At 53.2% G+C, this 21,480-nt stretch overlaps 1 protein-coding gene across 7 annotated transcripts in view; it reads left to right on the top strand.

Moving 5' to 3' along the window:
- The window catches only part of Hdac4 (histone deacetylase 4), a 255,217-nt gene that overhangs the window by 119,973 nt on the left and 113,764 nt on the right, over positions 1-21,480 (top strand). The window lies entirely within an intron of this gene.

Genomic DNA, 21,480 nt, shown 5'->3' with positions numbered 1-21,480 from the left:
CCCCAAGGCCATGGGCAGATCTCACAGTATCTGTCGGCCTCTGATCCCACAGATGATATTTCTAAATATTATTGTCACGAGTGGCAAGGAAGAGTCAATGAGAGTAAATTTGGTCCAAAATCAATTGGCTTTTATTTGATGCTCATCACACAATTATTTATAGTTATTCTAACTTTTAGTCACACCAATATCACACATAACTTAATCACTAAATTATTATAAGCCCCGAATAAACAAGACTCACTCCTTACTGAGACCCATTCCTAAGGTCCACACCTGTGTGATGTGTCTTGAGTGGAAGGGCAGCGGCTCCCAGAGGTCAGTCAGGAAGACAGCTCAGGAGATCTCGCTGGGGAGCTTCCTCCAGCCAGAGTCCTGATCGGGGAGGACGGTTGGAAGGCGAAGGAGGGCGGCGAGGTCACGGCAGGCAGGCCGGGCGGAGACGTCTCAGGCAGGATGCACACGGGCAGCTCCGCTGTCACTTCCACAGGAACGTCTCGGTCACAGTCAGGGTGATGGATGGTCCATCAAGCAACGAGCAAGTCAGTGAGTCCCTCCAGGCTTGGCGCAACACTGGCATCATTGGCATAAAACGGGGACTGGAGCTAGGCTCATCTGAGTCCTTTTAAACCCTTTTTATCAGACCCTGCCAGCCGGTCTTGGTCCGAGGGAAGTTAGTTATCTTACTCGGGGTCAGTTGCACATGTCTCCAGCTTGGGGGCAACGTCAATCTTATCTTGGGGCAACACCACATCATTACCTCATTACAGCACAGAGCACTCAAGTTACTTTTTGCAAGTTACACAGCACAGAGTAAACAAGTTGTTTTTTGTAAGTTACACAGCACACAGAATGTCACACATTTAACTTTGCTCCTTACAACTACACTTGCAGTGGTGTTTCCAAGTTTGGAGGAATGCAAACTTTCCCTCTTCTTTCTCCGTAAGTCCCTCTCCCCATGCAGAATTCTTGGGCTTACACTCCGAGCATGGGTCCCATTCTTCCAGGCCCCTTGGCCTTACAAGGCAGACACCCACGTCCTCCAGGCCTGGGGCTCAGTACGCTGCTGGACCCATCCCGCACATGGGCCATACTGCGCTGTCACCTGTCCTGAACGCCTGTCAGTTCCTCCCCATGGCCACGCCATCCTGGACAGCACAGCCTTTGTGTCCTCTGGGGTCCACTGGACCTGCCCGCCGTCTCACCTTCCTGGTGTGCCTTGGAAAGAAGTGGAAGCAGGCTTGAAACCGTCCTGCACACTGCAGAGAGCTTCTGTCTTGCCCGAGTCTCCGAGGTCAGCCGGGGACCACACTGGCATGTTCCCCGCTCAAAGCCCTGGTGCTGTCATTGCTGTGTCATTGCCGTGCTCCTAGCAGGCACAGGGTGTCCCCCAGTCCCACCAGGACACAGCAAGTTCTCAACGCTGTATGCAGATGCTCGGTTTTCCAGGTGTGGCTCTGGCAAGAACTCTGATTCCCACTTTCCACTGTGCTCAGCCCGGCCTCACTTGAGGGTTTTCAGGAGAAGATGGTGGACATGCTTCTTTCCAAGCAGACCAGAGAAAGGCTGCACCTTGGTTATCTTGAGAGGGCCCCACTGAGTGTGAAGGTGGGCCGTAGACTTCACTGTTGGCCAGAGCAGGTGCCACTTGTCGGTGGTATGCTCTCAGGCCGTGTGTGGAACAGTTCTGTCCCACTTCTTAGGGACAGCAATGCCTGTTTGCAGAGTTCTCCTGACTCAGCTGTGTGTCTGCCATCAGTAGCTCCTCAGTAAGGGCGACCTTGGCCTGCTCTGAAGGTTCTGTGGGAGGTGGCCACATGTGCCGGTCCATACGAGTGCTTTCTGTGGGCTTACCCGTTGCCTTCTCTGCAGGCAACTGTGACTCCAGGGCAACACCGCAGGAAGCTGCCTCATGTGGCTGGACTTGTCTTGTGCCTACCTTCCCGCTGACCAGAGGCACAGGCCATCTGGGTGTCCTGCTTATTTTCCCACCCACTGGAGGTCAGAGTGTTTGCAGCATGGTTTTAAACCAGTGTGGATGTGCCGTGCTGGTGGGCAGAGAAGAGGCACGCCCCTGTACAGCGTGCGCTGAGAGCCCCCGGGCTGCAGGCAGGGCCGTGCCATGGAAGCTGCTCGAGCAGAGAGAGACCTTCCCATTGTATCTCGGGCACTTCCACCTAGCATCAAGTTGCCTGAGAGGAATAGTACCCTCCATGCAGACACCTTCGGAGCCACGTTCCCTGATGTGGGAGCAGACACACCTCTGGGTGCACTTGCACGTCAGTCCTGATCTGCAGCTGCTCATTCCCAGCAGTGGGCTCTGATCTGGCCATATTCTGGCACTGGAAGGTACCCGTACTTGAAGGTGAGAGAGACGCCCAGCTCAGTGAGCAGCTGCCCCGGTGTGCACACGTGCCTGTGGTGGCCTGTGCTCCTCCCTCTCTCTCGTCGGCCTCGCCACCTCTCCTTGCTCTGGACAGAGGCATGCTCAGGCATTTTTGCTGGTTATTTTTTAAATACTCTCAGTCCTGGTAAATTCTCACTTCAGTAGAAAGGCAGCACCACATCGTCTGTTTCTGTGCCACCTGAAGTCGAGACTTGGAGCTGCGTCCGGGTGGCACATTCTTTGTGTTGGAAAGTCTGAGCCAGAGGATTAATTTGAACTAATTCTGATTTCTTCAACTTCTCTCTTAACTTCTTGTATGTGAATAAGACTTTCCTTCTTTCTGTATTTCTTCCCCTTTTTTGGGACGTTTCAGGGCTGGGGTGTAGCTCAGTGGTAGAGAGCTGCCTAGCATGTGCCAGACCCTTCGGTGGATCCCCAACACAAGTAGATGAAGTACAAACGTTACTCATGAGGTAGCTCTGTTGTAACAGACAGAACCCCCACCTGCCTGCTGCTGTGCCATTCCACATCTGACTGTATGCCTGCTTCCTGTGAAGAAGTGGGGCGCTGTGCTCTGGACAGGCCCTGCCCTTTCTCCTTTGGAGGCCATCCACGTCCTCTCAGTGAGCTGTATCGCAGCTGCGCGTGGACTTGTGCAGAGGCTGAGCCTAGCATAGACACGCGGGTGGGGACTGGGGTTGGCGTTTGCCCACGGAGGCCCAGGGCGAGGTGCCCTGCCCACAGTTAGCTGGAGGACACCACAAGATGAGATGAGGTCAGCCAGAAGGGTGGGCTGTGGCACACACCTCTCCATCTTGTGGGCAGATGACAGGGAACTGAAACTGCCCGGTCATTCATCTCTGAGTCCTGGGATAGCCTTCCCTGGCTGTGAGAGGATGCCACACCACCGTGCAGCATCCACCTCCTCCCTGGGCTTAACTGGAGGGCCATGGCCAGAGGCCAGATAAGAACAGGTTTGTGGCTGAGGTCTGTTGAGCCCAGCCCACTGCAGCCTCGTCCTCCAAGGCTGTGCTGCCGTGTGTCCATGAGCGTCTGCCCTTCGGGATGAGCTGGTTTGGCCCTGAGACTGTGTGGCAGGCACCGTTTGGGACCAGAAGTCATCCTTTCCTGCCCATTCACCACCTTGCCACCATCTCGCTCACCAGGTGTGGTGCCAGGAACTCCCAGACTCTAGTCTCCCCTGGGTGGCGAAAGGTTCCTTACCCCAAGAACACTCAATGGACTTCTAAGGCTGCTCCTTTGCCTCTTGAGAGAGGTCGTTTTCCTCCCTTGCTGCCTGCTTTCCTCCCATGGGGCAACAGTTTCCCTTCGGACTCTCCTCTCCCTCCTGTTAGACCTGGGAACCTGCAAGGACAGCTCCAGACAGGCTTCTCTGGGACCGCTGTGGGACCAGAGCAGCGTCCGCCTCATGGCGTAAGCACAGGGTGTCTTTTTCTCCTGCTGCTTCTGTTTCCTACTCGTTTGGGGAGAGGTCCATTCCTGCCTTCCCTCTTTGGGCTCAATATTGAAGGGTCCTGTCTTTGGCTCACCAAGGCACTGGGAGCCAGGTAGCCCTGTGGGCTCCCCACCTCTGATCACCATATGGCTTCAGCAGACCTGGGCTACCTGGCCTTGGCAGGTGCATGGGGGAGCAGCAGGTGGGCAGATACCTGTCCTGGTGCCAGGTGCACGGTGGGACCTGGGCTCTCCCCAGTCTGTTTTATTGCACTTGTTTCTCCCTGTACCCTCTGGTTTGCCGACCTTTACCTCTTGACTCTGCTACTTGCTGTGGCATGAGGGGTCAGACCACTTTCCCCTCTGCCCCAGCCCAGAGGCCTTTGCGAGTAACTCTCAAATCAAACAGCTGAGGGAGAAGGACCTGCTTGGATTGCCTTGCGAGTGCGTCTTGAGAGGCTCCTGGTGGGTGGAGCCAGTGAGGTCCAGGTGTCCAGGGTACCAGAGGAGGGACCCATCTGAGGGAGCAGGGCCCTCTGGAGCTCTCACGCCAGCCCCTGCACCTTACCTGAGGACAGAACTGGCTTAGATTAGGTCAAGTCTGCCTTCCGAGGACTGTGATCAGCCCTCTGGCTTATGTCCTGTGTCCATGCTGGTGGTAATCTGTCGACTGGGTGAGTGTGACCCTCAGAGTAGTTTCCCAGCCACATCTGCCTCTGCTCCCAGTAACTGTCTTTGCGGGTGTCTTCTCCTCCCAGACTCTGGCCTCTATCCTTTGCAAGGAAGGTCTTATCCCATCTGGTGAGCTTGCTGTCCACTCCTCTGCAGGAAAGACATGCCCCCAGAGGCCCATGGGACCCCATGGGCCTGGAAGGTGTTGACACCTGCTGCTCCTAGCCCTGCTCAGCCCCTGGAACCTTGCTGGGGGACTGGGACTGGGACCGGGCACCAGTGCCAGCCTCCTGAGCAGGAAGACCAGGGCTCTTCTGGTGCAGCTTAAGACCTCTGGGTAGCCCCTGCCTCCCGTCCTGTGTTCTCCGGAAAGAGGCCTTCCTGGCTTCTGTCTGCTGCACAGGGAAAGTAGGAGGGGCCTGGGACCTGCACTCACTGAGCTGCTCAGCCTCAGCCTCCCCTTGGGGTCCTGATGCCACCAGCCCTGCAGCCCGAGCACGTAGCAGCTAAAACTACACAGCAGTTCACTTGAGCCCTGCTTGGGAACCAGTTCTTGTTTCTGGTGGAGTGGTTTCTAAGTGCTGGTCCGTGTTTTCGGACTGGATGTGCACATGCTGTCTCTGTGTGCCTCCCATTGTGTGGTCTGTGCTGGTGCTGCTGGTAGTCATGCTGGTGGTGCTGGTGGCGCTGGCTGGTGTGGTGGTCTAGTGGTGTCAGTGGTGATGGTGTCGTCATCGTGTCCTTGGTGGTGGTGGTGGTGGTGGTGTCTTTCTAAACAACTGCCTTCGGCTTTAGTGGGATCTTGGAGAGATGAGATGCCTGTTCCTTCTGTGCTTCCCCCAGGAATGCCTGCGGGTCCCTGACGCAGCCCAGGCTGGCTGACCTGCCTGCCACCTCCCGACTCAGAGCGGCCCCTACTCTCTCCACCTGCTCCTTTTCCAGCCACGTCCTTTCAACATCCCCAGTACTTCACGGAGAAAGACAAAGGCCTCCCCTATCCTGGATGGAAATGAGATGGTTTGGGTTATTTATGTCCATCACAAATGTTCTGCCCCACTGAATCTCATATCCTCACTGCTGCCGCCGCACAGGCAAGGGGAGCCTACTGCCGCCTGCAGGAAGGAGCGTGCACAGTGAGGGGCAGGCGTCCCCTGGTCACAGCGCCCTGAACTCCAGGTGCTGCCCAGCTGCCACCCAGCCCCGAGGACCCTGGTGTGCTGCAGCTGTGGCTGCGTCTCAGGCTTAGAGAAGGCACGCGTGTGGCAGGAAGAGATGTGCAGGCCCCGCAGTGCCCCCAGGCCTGTGCCAACCAGAGATAGAACAGCCCCTGATGTCCCGGGTGTTGGGAAGCGTAATCGCCTGGGCAGGGCAGGGCTTGTTCCTAGCGTTCATGCTTCAGAGCTGCCGCTGGTGATGCCCTGGTGCCCAGCACTCATGCTCCAAGCAGGGTGACACATGGCCATGCCGTGGTGGCCGGAGCTCTGTCATATTTTGTCACTGGTGTTCTTTATGCTTGAAGGCTCTCGGGTATGTACGAAGCATATCCAGAGACCAGTGGACAGTGTCTGCAGCGTGTGCAGCCAGGATGGGGCCTGTTGACCCTGTGCCAGCTGAGAGCCAGCTAGAGTGACTGGTTTGCAGTGGCCACACTTGACTGGTGTGCGGTTGTGCATCAGGTCCGTGCGCTCAAGGACCTCACAGTAGTGTGCACACGCCTCACCCTCGGAGACCAAGCCAGGCCACTCTTCCCTGCACCCGGCTCCTGGGCAGCTGTTGGGAGTCAGGGGCAGCTGAGCATAAGCTGGGGTCCACTGGGTGATGAGGTGCCGTGTGTGGCTGCAGCAGACGGGAAGAGGCAAGGTAGCCCTGCTGGTCCCGTCAGGAGCTGAGACGGAGCTGCGTGAAGTGCCCCACCTCCTGACGACCTCTCCCACTCTCTGGACCAACCCAGCCCTCGCTCCAGGTTTTCCCACCCTGGACTGTGTATGGAGGTGCAGGGTCTGTGTGTTTGGAGGAGGCGGCTTGGGGAGCGCAGCTTTATCTGAGGCTCTGTATCAGACACGCCTTCTGTAGCTCTTGCAGTCGCAGCTTCTGCCTGTGGGACTCCCAGCCATGTCTGTGTTCCAGGTCATTGATTCCCGCTCTCATCTCTGTTCCACCTTCTCGAGGCTTATTTGGATATTCTTGTTCTGACTTAGGTCGAGCATTCAGCTCATTAATTTTATCTTTTCTTCCTTTCCATGCAAGCATTTAAGGTTATACTCTCCCTCTGGGTAGAAATGGTGCTGCTTTTAAAATACCTATTTTGTTGTATTTTAATTTGTAAAGTATGTTTCTCAGGAGAGTTATATGGGAAATTTTTTTTTATGGTTATTTCTTTTAAAAGTGATGCCTAGAATTGTTTCTTAATTCTGAACGAGTTTCCAGGTTGCACTTTGTTGGTGATCTCTAACTTGGTCACTCTTTGGCTGTGTGTCTGGCTGGCAGGTCCTGGGTCTCAGTGTGCTGTCAGTCAGCTCTGTCCACTGCACTTAAGGAAGAGGCTAGAGGAGGTCAGTGCTGTGTGCCATGGAGAGTGAGGAGCGGGGCAGGGAGGCCGTGACTCCTTCACTCACTCACTCAGTCATTCTAGCAGCCAAGCCCTGTCCTCCGCTCCTGGGGCACAGACATTTATGACTGCAGCAATCTGGTGTCTGCACAGGAGGAGTGAGGGCCGCAGCAAATGCAGTGAGTCCCTGGGAACAGGGATTGCAGGCTGCAGTGGAGCAGGCAGGGACTTTGTGCATGGATGTGTTGGGCAGGTCACTTGAGGGAGGTGGCTGGTTTCAAGCCACCTGATGGGGGTGCTTCTCAGAAAGAGGGAGTGCTAGCTGCAGAGGCCCAGCAGGCACCTGGGGAGAGAGAGGTGCTGGGCCACAAGACTGGACAGTTGCCGAGGGATTTGCCAGCCAGGCTGTTGGGCTTTGCCTTTGGGTGCAGCGGAGGCTCCTGGTGGTTCTGAGCATGATTCTCCCGCCTGTGCTGTGGAGGTTGATGGCCACGCAGGACAGGCACTGGGAAGACCTGTTGGAGGCCAGTGGCTTTAGGACGGTCGATCGTCACGGAACTTCCTGAGGCCACGTGTGGCACGGGTGGGGAGCAGAAGCCAAGGGCGGCCTGGGAGCTTCGGCTTTCAGCCTCTGGACTGAGAGGCGTTCTGCTTGGCCCTGACCTTGGGCGCGTGCAGTGGTCCGAATGCGCAGCAGGCAGTCGTGGCCCTGCGGCTGGACTGGTGGAGGTGTGAAAGCAGAGGTGCTCGAGGAGGGGCCTCCTGGGGTTCCTGCCGTCTGCATCTCCCCCTGAGCCTGCCGGTGACACATTAGCCCTTCTCCAGGGGTTCGTGCCGTAGGATCAGGTTGGGTAGTGCGGGGTAGTGTTGCCTTCACAAAGCAGCGGACGCCACGGCTCCCGCAGGACTTGTCGGGGGCGCAGCCCCACTGCTGCTGAGCAGGCTGAGGACGCGATGGCACTGTTCCTTTCCCTGCCCGTCCTGGGCTCATCAGCACGTCCTCCTGGCCAGTTAGTTGCACAGGCCAGCGGGGCGGCCACTTCCCGAGGTTGCACATGTGTCAGGCGCTGACTCCTCAGGAGCGCCCAGGCTCCTCCTAATTCCTGAACTAGCGCCCCACCCAGCCCACATGCCACCTGCACTTATAGTTGGGCATCTGGAGTCCAGGTGGGTCACACTGGGTTCCAGGAGGCCCAGGTGGAATGCCCACTGTGGCCGCAGGGGGGTCCTGGCGGAGCTGGAGAGGCCTTCCACCGCCTGCTGCCCTCCATCTCCGTCCCCAAGAGCAGGGAGCGCTCTGTTTTTAAATATTTCTGCTGTTAGTATTGGGACATAATAGTTGCCACTATGGCCCAGCTGCGAGGTAAGATACATACCCAAATGTTTCCTTGTTGCTAAGAAGGAAATTCCGAAGTTTTTTTTTATGTAACTTGACCTTATGTAACCAGAGCTGCAAGGACAATTGCTGAGGAGATTTGTAGCCTTCCCAGACTGCTGAAGCTTGTTTTTCCCCCGCTGTACTGGGAAGTGAACCCAGGGGTACTTTACTGCTGAGCTACATCCCAACCCTTTTTATTTATTTATTTATTTATTTTTTTAATTTACAGATGAGGTCTCACTAAGTGGCTGAGGCTGGCCTTGAACTTGCCATCTTCCTACCTCAGGCTTCCAAGCTGCTGGGCTCACAGGCATGCACTACCATGCCTGGTGGAAACCATTTTTGATTTGCCAATAACACATTTTTATCAACAGAGCTTAGGCTAATCAGCTGCTCTCAGAGGGTGGCTCACAGTTGCTGCTGGTGTGAGCAGGGGAGAGCCATGCTGTGGATAGGAGGCGATGCTCCAGGGGGTGTGGCCGGGCTGGTCAGGTGTCCACACCACAGGCCACGGTCCTGGGCAGGCTGCGGCCCGTCCTGCCACCTATGATCTTCCACCTGTGACATCTTAGCTGTGAAGAGTGCTCAGGAAGAAAGCATTAGCTTTGCTGTTGCTATTTCTATTTTATTACCTTTGCGGGAGGCGTATAGTCTCAGAAGTCTTTTCCAGTAACACCTCATTTGTAAAACTGTCAGTGAAGCCTCGGGTGGATTGTTGTCCCTCAGTGGTTTCAGAGGCCACATTTGCCTTTGGTGGCTGCACTGAGCTCTGAGAAGGTAAGTACACGTCACCAGTTTGGGAGGAGGTGTGCTTCTGTTAGTCTCCAGGAAGTGCGTTTCTTGAAAGCCGTGTTCCCTGCAGCTTGCCAGGTTTTGATTTCCAGCTTGGGTTCGTTCCCAGTCACATATACTGTACTTCCAGAAGAGTTTTCCTTCCTGGGGATATAGGACAGATGACAAGTGTGAGAAGGATTTCTCGAAGAGCATTAGGGTAGTGCTGGAATAGGGAGCAGGGAGCTGACTCTATCTTCACAGCTGACCAGCAGCAAAGGAGCCAAGATGATTGGCCACCTCCAGACAGACTGGCCAGATGCGCTGGTGTAGCCAGCGTGGGGGCAGGGGACCATGCATGCAGACCTCCACTAAAACACACTCATTCCAACGCCCAGGAAAGCCAGGGGTGCTGGGACGGTGTGCTTCTGAGCACACTGGCCTGTGGCTCTGTGATGCCCATCATGCTTGGGGCGGGAGGGCAGGGAGCTCCTTGGGCCATTCTGTTGGATGCTGCACAGCAAGACCTGAACTTCTGACCAAACTGAATTTGAAACACCCTTGTGAGTAAAACCTTCTGTGTGTTGGCACAGCTTGTTCTTCTTGAGAGACAAGCCATGAAAGGGTCTGCAGGCAGTTTTGCCCCCTTGCTGTCTGCACGGTCTTCAGGAGCTTCCAATTCTCAGTGAAGAGAGACAGGCCAGCCGGAGCACACCCTGTGACGCTCCCAGGGATGCTGGCCACCAGGCAAGGTTCTTGAGGTGATCGTGCATTTCAGGGAATCTGTAAGCGTCTCGACAGATGTGGAAGTGACCCCCAGGAATCTGAGGGTTCCTATGTCCTCTCTGTGCACCTGGACATGCAGCTGGAAATGAGTCCAGGCCTATGAGGTGCTGGGAGAGACACGGCCAGGGATGTGCTCTGGCCTTCCCCTGTGGCCTCTGGTCACCCATGAGAGGGTGACAGGGCCTGTGACGCTCCCACACTCGGTAGCTCCTGTTGAGCAGGCAGAGGCACCCAGGCTCTCTGTGGGCTGGGCGGCCATCTGCAGCACTGCCCAAGGTGATGGCCAGGCCTCTCCTGCTGAGAGTCAGCGGGGCCTGTGCCCCCTTGCCTGTCCCTCTTTTCCCTGACGCTCTGTCCTGACAGTCCACCTCTGTCTCCCTGACGCTCTGTCCTGACAGCGCCACCTCTCTCCATCCTTTATGTTTCTAAGTCACCTTCACGGTGGCAGGAGCAGAGCCGTCACAGTGCCCTGGCGCGGGGCGTGTGCAGACGCAGAGCCGTGCTGCTGCTGGCAGGGAGCTCTGCCTCGACTGCCGGGTCGCCATGGCACAGAGCCGTGTCAGTGCCAACCGGGGGGCACTGACCGGAGGGCATGTGGGGCCTTCAGTGACACCTTGCAACTTCTGTGAATCTTTTTTTTTTTTTTTTATGATATTAGGAAAAACCTGTTCTTTATTTTTTTATTTTTGTGTGGGAGAAAAGATACATTAAACCATTTCTTTTAAAAACTTTACTCATTTCCCATCTTTTATCAGTTTGAAGTTGAAATATTTCATTACGTGGGATTAGAAAGAAAGAGATGGGTGGAGATTTTTTTTATTTTTTGGTTCTCGCGATCAAACCCATGAGTGCTGTGCCACTGAGTTGCATAGGCAGACCCCCCCAACTTTTTTTTTTTTTTTTTTTGAGGCAGGGTGTTGCTGAGTCCTCCCAGCTCCCTAGTAGCTGGGATTGCAGGTGAGCGGCTGCTCTACCTGATTTGGATATTAATAGAAACAAAATTACTAATGTTCGTAATGGTTAAGACTTTGGCTAAATGGATGGATAATACATTCCTCTAATATTTGTGTATCACTAAAGATTTTCTTTTCATAATGAAAAGTTTATTCTGCCTTTTTTTTTTTTTGGTGTTGCAGACTGCTTCCTAGGCACCTTCTTCATCTGCCATTTTGTCCCTGTTATCTATTGTCCCCTAGCCAGCATAGAAAGACTCTGTAAGCTTTATCTGTCCCATCTAAATCAGTATTCTCTGTAGTACTTTTTTAAAAGAATCTTTACTATCCTCTTTCTCTATTTCCCTGGAAACAGGATTTGACCCCCTGCCCCGCCCCTTCATGCTAGGGATTTAACCCCTGGCTTTGCATATGCTAAACACATCCCTACAACTGAGCTATACCTTATCTCAGTTTTCTAATTCTTCATCTATTTTTTTGTGCCCGATACTTATTTTTTTGAACTGTTTCTTAAATTAAGTGTGTAAGACTTTGAAATTATTCTCTGTGCTCAGTTTTAAGCAATTTCTAAAATTTTTGATGTATGTGGTGAATTTATAAATTTACTTTCATTTGTAATTAATAGTTAAGAGAAATATGTTGAGTTTTCCTTTGGGTTGGGATTTTGTTCCTACTTGCTTTATTAATTTCCAGTTCTGTTGTAGCATGTTCAGATGTATGGATGTGCTTTGTGTGTTGGTGTGTCTTCGAGTGTTTTCTGTTGCTGTAACAAGTACTGGAGACTGGACAATTTATCAAGGAGAGAGATTTTCTTTGGCTGTGGTTCCAGAGGCTGTAAAGTCCCAGGAGCACAGCTAGCATCTGACCAGAGGTTCCTTTTGCTGCGTCTCATGGGGGACAGCATGAGGACAAGGAGACTTGAGAGGCAGAGCCCGAGGGGCTTCGATCTTGAGCCCACCTTCTCTGGTAGTGGTAGCTGGTCCAGCCTCAGGAACCCTGCTCCGATCCATCTGTGAGATGGAGCCCGGGACCCAGCTGTCTCCTAAGGGTCCACCCGCCCTCGGGCTGCTGTGGAAGGGTTTGAACAAGGCACATCCACAGCAAGCGCAATGGGGGAGCTTTCTTTTCTTCATGTGCCTTGATTTCTGTCAGTTTCCGGGGGCTTGGAAATGGCACAGATCAGCTCGTGGTGGAGTCTGAAGTGAGTCTGGGGCTCAGGTGTGCTGGGTCATGCAGACCCTCTGTGTGCTTGCTCTCTGTGTAGGTGCTCTGTCCTGAGGTCAAGGGCAGGTTCACATCTGCTGATGCCTGTTTCTCTCCCTTCCTCTTGCTTTGCTGCATTCTTTGTGTTCTGGCTTTTCACCTAAGATGCTCACACTTAGGACAGTTACATCCTCTATATAAGCTGTGCATTTCCTGCTTAGGAAATGGTCCTACTTTGTTTGGATTTAATCTTTGTGATGTTGATATTCTAACCTCACAGCCTTTTTTTTTTTTTTTTGGTCTTCTCTCTGCCTCTTTGGGGCTGACCCTTCCAATCTGATTCTTTTAACTCTGATGCTATTAGAAACAACTAAGGCATATTGTTCAGTTGTATTTGGCTCAGTCTGATGGTGTCTGTGTGGATGTGTCCTGTGTGCATCTGGTCATGTAGCAGACACACTATTCTGAGACCCGTCTGGATCTATGTCCCTTATCTTGCTTTTGTGCTGTGCCTGTTCTTGATGTCTTGCATGTGGGTCTTTTTGCCATTTCCTTGGGTTAGTCTGTGCAGTTTGACTTTCTCCTGGCAACTAGAAGGTTCTGTCCTCCTTTCAGAGCTTGTTAGGGGAACATGGGTCAGTCCATGTGTTTGCTTGTGGTGGCAATTGCAGGCAGACCTGACTGTGTCCAGGTGAGAGGTTAGATGGCCACTGTGCTTTCTCTTCTTTCTCACTTTCTCATCTTGTATTATTTCCAATTCTGCAAATTCTTTTCATAACATGTAAATAGTATACTTAGACTGCTATTTATTGATTTATCATCCTTATCATGGTTGTTGATGAGAAAAGAATTATATTTTCTTTTCTCAAATTCCCATTTAAAATGCAGGTACAGTGCTAGATTAGCCTCCAGATTTCAAGATGTCAGGTGCAGCAAGGGCAAGCCTGTGCAGTGGTGCTGCAGCTCTCGGACACATCCCCCTGTGCTGGAGTCCCCTTCTGAGCCTGTGGTGGAGTGTCCTGGCCACCCCTACCCCCAGGCCTGGTGACCACAGCACAGTGATCACAGCCCGGACTCAGTGTGGCCAATGAGCATCTGTTTGCCAGGAGGAAGGACTTTACAGGAACTGCTCTGGGCTCAGGGTGGTGTACATGGAAGATGGAATCGACATAGCACAGACTTCTCCTTTAAACCCGTCTTCAGCTGCATATTTTTAGTCTGTCAAACTGGGCATTGTGTCATTTCAAATTTTCCAGCACACGAAGCAGCCCAGTAAGACCCTCCTGTGTGCAGGTTTGTAAGCTGCTAAGTCAGGCAGGTAGAGCTCAGGGTCTACCTGCTTTCTCACTGGGCTCCCGTGTGAGCAAGCACACAACAGTTACGTGCACTACCCCTATCCTCCTTCCCCACTGGGAAGCTCACCCCCAGGAGGAAGGAGGGTTGGCTGTGGAGCCTTGTGGAAGGAGGCTGATACTGCATTCCTAGAGGCATCTGGGTCGAAGACAAGTCATCAGGTGTCAAGACCATAAAGTTTTTTGCACAAAATAGATATAACTAAATGAAATCATCAAGCATGGTGACTCATGCCTGTGATCCCACCTGCTTGGAACACTGAGCAGGAGGATCTCAGGTTCGAGGCTAGCCTGGGCAGCATAATGAGACCCTGTTTCTCAAAGCAAAACAAAACCCAGGACTGGGGATAGAGCTCAGTGGCAGCACACCCCTGGGTTCAGTCCCCAGTGCTGCAAAACAAACGGAACCCTGAATGGAGCAGGCCTCCTTCCACTCTTCTGGAGGCTTGGTCTTCAGCAACCTGAGTCCCCAGGGGGCGTGTGGGAGATCAGGTGCAGCCCCACCAGTGTCCTCCATGTCCTCGGTGCTCTCGTGGGTAGTGAGACGGGCACATCCTGCACAGCTCAGCAGTGGAGTCCCCTGGCCTGCAGGAGGCCAGGCTCAGCCCCAGCATGCAGGGAGAAGACAGACGCTTCATCTAGAGCCCGTGCTTTTTGGAGACTGTTTCCTTTATTTATTTTTTTTTCTCTAGGAAGAAGAGTGAGAACATTTCACTTTGTTTCTTGGAATTTCAGTATAAGTACTCCATACATATGTATGTGTGTATGTGTGTATGTGTTTGTGTGTAAACATGGGCTATTTTATATTCAGTGATTCATGTGGGAAATGTTCATGTGGGAGAAGGAAACTTTGCATAATATGGCCCTAATTAAATTGTATAAACTGTAAGATATAAGCTGAAGTGTGCATATGCATACACACATATATGTACATATATTCATATGTATATAATATGTGTGTGTACTGAAGAGTTTGATTTTTACAACAAACTAGGGTTTAATGTGTTAAAAAATAAAGTTGGGTGCCTGATGCAGATACACCATAACTTTTATGAGCTGAGCCAAAGGTATAAATATTTGTTTAGTGACTTTAGTGTTTATCATAGTACCATCCTGAGGGCTTGTTTGACTCTTTCATTATTCAGGGTGATTTTTTTCCCCCCAGTACCAGGGATTGAACCCAGGGGTGCTCCACCTTTGAGCTTTATCCCCAGTCCTTTTTATTTTGAGACAGGGTTTTGCTAAGTTTCCTAAACTGGCCTCAAACTTGTAGTCTTTCTGTTTTAGCCTCTGTTAGAGTAACTTTTTATTTTTATTTTAATTTATTTATCTTATTTGGTACTGAGATTGAACCCAGGGGCTCTATACTACTGAGCTACATTCCCTCCCTCCCTTCCTTCCTTCCTTCCTTCCCAGATTTTGAGATGGGGACTTGCTAAGTTGCTGTGGTTGGCCTCAAATTTGCACTCTTTGTGTGGCAGCCTCCTGAGCCCCCAGGATTACAGGCGTGTGCCACTCCACCTAACTGTTGTCCCTGCTCATGTCCTGGCCCCTCCAGTTTGATCTCAGCCTAGAAGCCAGAATGTGCTTGGCAGAATAATGGACCTCCAAAATATCTAGCCCTAGTCCTCAGAGACGGCAGCTGTTCCTCACATGGCGGAGGGCTCTGCAGATCGGCTTCAGTGGGAGGTGGCACTGGGTTATCTGAGCAGGCTGCTGTCATTCCCAGGGCCACTGAAGAGAAGTCAGGAGGACCAGCATCAAGGTGGAGATGTGAGGACAGAAGCAGAGGGCAGAAGTACAGCTTCTGGCTTGAAGATGGAGGAGGCCAGGAGCCAGGGAACTGGGGCCTCTGGGGTGGGAAAGACTGGGAACCAATGTCCCTGGAGCCCTCCAGAGAAAACAACACCTCTGGTGTCTTGATTTGAGCGTCACAAACCTACGTCAGACTTCGGCCTCCAGACGGTAGGTAAGATGGAAGTGTGTGTGTCACCCAGCTAAGTTCGGGTGATTGGTCGCATTTGGCAGCCACCAGAAACTGGCACACAGTGGGATTCACTAACCCTAAACCAGAGTCAGCCTTTCCTGCCTCTCCTGGTGATCAGGGTGGAGTCCCATCTGCTCTGCCCGGCTCCCGTCTGTGAGGCGGGGGCAGCAGTGAGCCCAGGCCTGCTCTGGTGCGCTCCAAAGCCCTTGCCTCATGGCTCACCTGCGTGTCCCCTTGGTTGTCTGCCCCCAGGCTAGGCCCTGTGCTCTGCAGAGGGCACAGCAGACCAGAGAGCAGCCAGGACCTGCTCAGTGTGTGCAGAGTGCGGGTGGCCCTGCCGCTCCCAGGCTCTTCTGGAAACCCTGGTGCCAGATTTCCTACCTGGGTCGCCAGGTGCCTTGCTCCTGGAGTTGGAATAATGGCCCAGGCTGAAGAACAGGAATCCGAGGTGGCTATGGGTAGAAAGGTGGGTCTCCAGAACCGAGTGCATGCCCCAGGCAGCTGGGCTTGCTGAAGGTGAGCTGTAGGGCACGGCGGTCCTCACGGGCGGCTGAACCTGGGAGCACCCTTCAGGGAGCACAGAAGGAGAGCGTCGGCACTGCCGCCGAGCCCTGTCCTCAGCCACACCTGGTCTCTGGGCTTGGCCCGTTTTCTGTGGAGCACATTCCTGTCTCCCGCGAGGAGTCCGCAGCATGCCCATGCTGAGGGCGTGGCGTTTTTCCATGATGCCTGGCCCTTGGGTCTGTGGTCCTTCTGTCCCTGCTTTGCCTCTGGTGGGGCGATGCTGGACCCCTGCCCCTCTTTGCTCCTGCCCCACTTTCCCAGCACCTGACCACCCTGTGTTCCTGGCTTCTGGGGAGCTAGCAATACAGACACCACGCCTGCTCGCCTGTGCCTGTTCCTGGGCTGGGCAGAAGAGGGGCCAATGGCAAGCAGGTGGACAGGTGTGTGGACCAGAGCCCCCGTGACTTCAGGGGATACAGAGATACCTTTGCTGGGAGTTTTCAGATGGGAGTCCTTCCTAAATGTGCTCCTGGATGCCCAGTACCTCACCGTGCTACCGCACAAGGGGGCAGGCACCCCTACTCCTTCCCAGGGCCAGGACCCGATCCTTTGCCTGGAGAAGCCCTTCCCACTTCCTCCTGGGGTGTGAGCCCTGGCCCTTGGTGTGCCAGCTTCGCTGTCTGTCAGGTCAGCGCCTCGTGCTCCTGCCCTTGGCCTGCTGGCACAAGCCTGGGTGTTGTGGGAGAAGAAGGGGCAGCCCCACATGGAAGGGCAAGAGAGAAGTGGGGGTGCCCAGGCCAGCACCCTCTAGCCCTCCAGTCTGGCTTCCAGGCCAGCACCCTCTAGCCCTCCAGTCTGCATCTGCTTACCAGCTCCCAGAATTCTGTGGTCCTTGTCTCCTTGGACAGTCGGTTTTGAAAAGATTCATAACTTTTTTTTTTTTTTTTTCAAACAAGCTTCATAATGGGGTTTTAGGAAGGGAGTAGGGTCAGTGCCCTCAGTCTTGAGTTCTTCATAAAAAGCAATTCTCTAAATGTCAAGAATGAAGCCTCTTCCCCTAAGCCAACCAGGAGGCTGGGTTGGGGGTGTGAAGGCTCTTTAGACTTTAAATTTCACAGTTCAAGTCAGAGGTCATTTGACTCCTAATACTCGAGGTTCAAAACGCCCAGTGCCTGGGCACTCCTGTCTTTCACTGATTGGACACTGGTTACAGGGTTGCACAACTGAAATCTTTATGAGTGAAACAGCAAACTGCCTTCCCTCCATTCTCACTGATTGCCCGTAGGAGCTTTAGAAGTCTTGGGAGCACTTTTCACACTTAAAGAAGTTTTAGAAAGGGACTGGCATGAAGGGAGAAGCGTTCACGAGGTGGATCTGGGAGAGTGGCCTTGCCCTTCACCTGCAGGTGGGGCTTCCCTGTGCAGGGCAGTGAGGTGGGCAGCACTGCCTTCTCCGTTCTGGCTTTCGGCTCTCCTAGTATTTACAGAAGAGGTACAAGTAGCTGAAGAAATCTGGGGACGTGTCCCCAGTTTACCTGTCCTGGCAATGGGAAGAGCCCCTGCCTGGCATTGCCTTTTTTGCTGTGCCATAGATGGACCTCAGGTCCTGTGTGTGTGTGTGTGTGTGTGTGTGTGTGTGTGTGGCAAGTGCTCCCCCAGAGCTGTGCCCCAGCCCTGCCTGGGGTTTAAGAAGCTGTTTCTGCGGCTTCCTCTGCTGAGTGATGGCTGCTGGCCCTTCCTTCAGACAAATCTCCAAAATGTGGAGGCTTGTTAGCTGGCCAGTGACCGTGCTCATTCAGGTGGAGCAAAGTGGGGTGGGAAACTGGTGAAATGGGGTTTTCCATTTTGGATTTCACTGGCCTCTCTCCCGTCTCGGAACATCACTGCCGATGTCTTCCCCTTCATTGCTAAGCCAGGCAAGGAGACTGTGGGGATTGCTCCATCTGGGAGCTTCGCACTCAGATCTTAATCCTGCCAGGAGAAGCAGGGCAGGGCCCTGGTGAAGCAGAGACCAGTCCTCGATTATTTCTAGCATTCTGGTGCCCAGACTTCATTCCTTCAGTGGCTTTGCACTGTGGGGCAGCAGTTCTGCCTTTACACTGAAATAGAGTGGAAGAAACAATGTATTTCCTCCTGTCAGAAATGTTTATTTGACTTAATGATTTTGAACAAGTCAGTTTAAAATGGAGTTTAAGTGTGTTTTTTGTGACAAAGTGAGTTTAGATAGAACCAGCTAGATGGTCTCATCACATGGCCCTGCTGGCCAATGGGAACCTCTAACACTAGACCCACTCCAGGAGATGGGCATTAATAATCCCTGCCAGGGTGGAGCCCCAGACCTAGCCGAAGGTCTGCCCGCTGTCTGCACATGGGGGACCAGCCTCACCCTAACCGTGGCACTGGGTTGTGGAACCAAGATTGGACTCCATAAGGGAATGCTGATAGTTTTCTAGAAGGTTCCTATTCCCAAGGCGTCATTCCATGCCTCTGGGGCATGTGGACTGTCAGAATGAGGTGGGTGTGGAATAGGGTCTCCTGGCCGGCTGATGAGGCTGTCTGCAACTGTGATGCATCAGGCTGTTGTCCTCTGCCGTTAGGGTCCTCCAGGAAAGGTCTTTGCTGCCTTGGACTTGGTGAGTTCTTTGGAAGCGTGAGTGGCTGCTGATCTGCAGGCATGGCTTCTGTGTTGTGGACACAGGCCTTGACTGATGCTGGGGTCAGGACTTGCCTGTCTGCTGCCGTCCACTGTGCAAGGCTAACAGCTTCAGTGTAGAGGTGTCTATTTCATCCTCTGTACTAGGAAGCACTTTGTGTCTTGATTTTTCTGTTCCAAGGACACAAGGCTTTTTTCCTATAGTATCCTCTAAAAGTTTTACCTTTCCCTTTTTCCTTCAAGCCTTGATCTACCTGGGATTGTGACCGGTGGTGACTGGATGCTTGTCTCCTTTCTGTGGAAATGCACCTCTGTCCTGGAGGCATTTGCTAAATATCTATCTTTTCACAGTGATCTACAAAGGATCCCTTTCTGCCTTCAGGAGCACCTTGGTTCCTTTTGAAATTATTCTTCCATGTAGTTTTTAGAATCAGCATTTAAGGTCATGAACTATCTCTACTGGATTTATAGATCAGTTTGGATGGAATTGGTATCTTTAAAACAGGTCTTTCTGTCCTGTGTGTTGGAACGCTCCGTCTGTTCAGGTTGTTTAGAATACCTTTCAGCAGCGTCTGCACAGGTCTGCCGGGTCTCGGTGGGTACGGTTCTAGGTCCCCATGTTTCTGTGTTAGGCTTTCTGCTTGTTGCAACATGTGAGAATGCTGCAGATGTTTTATGCTGTTCTTACAGCCTACCCCCTGAGCATCTTGTTATTTTCTTATTAGCCTTAGTAACTTCATAGTACCCCCACCCCCACCCATGGGGTTGTTAGGAGTATGGCCAGGATGTTATGTCACCATTGATGACTGGAGGCTTGGCTCCTTCAAGGTTCACCAGTAAAAGCAGCTTTCGCTGTGGCTTTGTAAAGATGCTTGCTTGGGTTAAAGCTTTCCAAGATGCTCCTGTGGGTCTTTGCTCGCTCTCAGGATGAGCATGACTGCATTCAGTGCAGCAAGTTGTGTTTGTAGGTGTTTTGCGCATGTTTCTTCCTGTGTCCGTGCTGTTGGTTTTGATCCAGCATTCTTTGGGCATAGCACTGGGTTAAACTTGCCCATCATTTGTTTGAGAATTTGGTGACTGTGCTCATGACTGAGGCTCCTTCTCTTTTTCATCCTGTCTCCATGTGTTCTGCTGCTTTCTGGCTTCTGTTTCCGAGGTACCTCTGCAGGAAGATACCACTTATGCTCCAGGGTCCTCTGAACTGTGTCTTTGGTGGCCTGCAGCTTCACCGAGGGACTTGTCCTGACTGTTTTGTTTCTCCGTCTGGTTGTGTGCTCTGTGTCTGCAGGTGCATGTCTCCCACCAGCCACCACCACCTGAGGCTGACACTGCCACTTTGGTTCCTGTTAGTACCTGCAGTCCTTCACTCTGCTGCACTGGGGAGGTCAAAGCCAAGGGCGAGCAGGTGGGCTGTGGTTCTTTCCCTCTCTCTTTGTGCTGAGGGCCTGTGGGGTGGGGGGGCGTGTCTGAGGCAGTCTAGGTGAAGAGGGGGCCTCTCTGTCTAGAGGTTTCACCTGTGCCCCTGAGACGAGGGGACATGTGGTTGGGTCCCCATGCCAAGGCTTTTCTGTCTTGTTGGGGGGGTTGTCCAAGACGGCAGCTGGCTCTGGCAACCTGGAAGGCTGCCATCTTGTCTTTCCTCTCCAGATCTGTGCTCCTGCCAAGAGGTCATGGCATCATGGAGAAGACAGCCCCACCTTTGCCACGCCCGTTCGTTTCAGGTCAGGGAGTTGTGCTGTAGGGCCAGGCAGCACCTGTGGATGGGGTGCAGGCCAGAGAAGGCGCCGCTTGGTCCTTCGTTACTTTCTGTGGCCTGAAAGTACGACCTCTCATCCAGTCAAACTTCGTGGCTTCTGGTTAGAGTACAAAATGGAATTTTCCAAAGTCTGAGCATGTCAGCACTGTTTTTATCCCTTACTCCTATGTGACTCTAGAGTTGATTAGATGGAAGACTGGGGGAGACTGCCTCCCAGTCAGTCTGCATCATATCCTCTGTGCCAGGAGGCTGCCTGCTCGTGTGAGTTAGTCTGTCCCTGCTGCAGGTGGGACTTTCCCTGGGGCAGCTGCCTCCCTGTTGCAGGCGCCTGGAAGGCCTTGCTGCCTGGGGAGCCCACTGCTGCAGCTCCCCACTCCCCAATGCAGACCAGCCGGTACGCACCAAGTATGGGCCTCGCAGGGCAGCGGGGCGGCGTGGAGCTGCAGCTCTCGCCCAGGTGGTGCATGAGGGTCTGCCTCCCCTTGCCTTCCGCAAGCTCCTCCAGCCGCGAAGGGTCAGCAGAAACCCGTGCCCTCTGTGGGCTGGCTCAGGGCACCCTGACTGCCAGGCTTTCCTGCCATCTTGACCTTCGGGGTGTTGTGCAGCACTTCCTGGGCCACTTTTAAGGTAACAGTTGTCGGGAGAGTGTGCACCTGAAGTGTCACAGCTCACCAGCAGAACGCTTGTGCCCTGCTTCTGTGACAGGACTCAGGGCACACCTGGCTCTTCTCACACAAAACTGCGCCACCCCAGGATGAGGAGATGTCCTGTCATTACCCTGTTCAGCATAGGCCAGACTGCCTTCTCTGGAGTTGCGGCAGGATCTGAACTCAGGCCTAACCCCAGCACCCATGTCGTGCCGGCCACTGGCCTGCCCATCTCTGTATTGGCATGTCTTTTCCTGTGGGTATTTGGAGATTCCAGGGCCCCTGCCTGAGGTGGTGCAAGTTGGCTTCTGGACATAGACACTCTCTTTGACTGTACTTAGAAGTGTCAGGTGGACTGGAGACTGCAGGCCTTGCACCTAATCACTTCCTGCCCACCCTGCCTCCCCATGCCACTGCAGGGGTGGGTGTG

This window comes from Sciurus carolinensis, chromosome 3 (assembly GCF_902686445.1).
Source record: "Sciurus carolinensis chromosome 3, mSciCar1.2, whole genome shotgun sequence".
Taxonomy (NCBI): Eukaryota; Metazoa; Chordata; class Mammalia; order Rodentia; family Sciuridae; genus Sciurus; species Sciurus carolinensis.
This window is presented reverse-complemented; position numbering and strand designations above follow the sequence as displayed.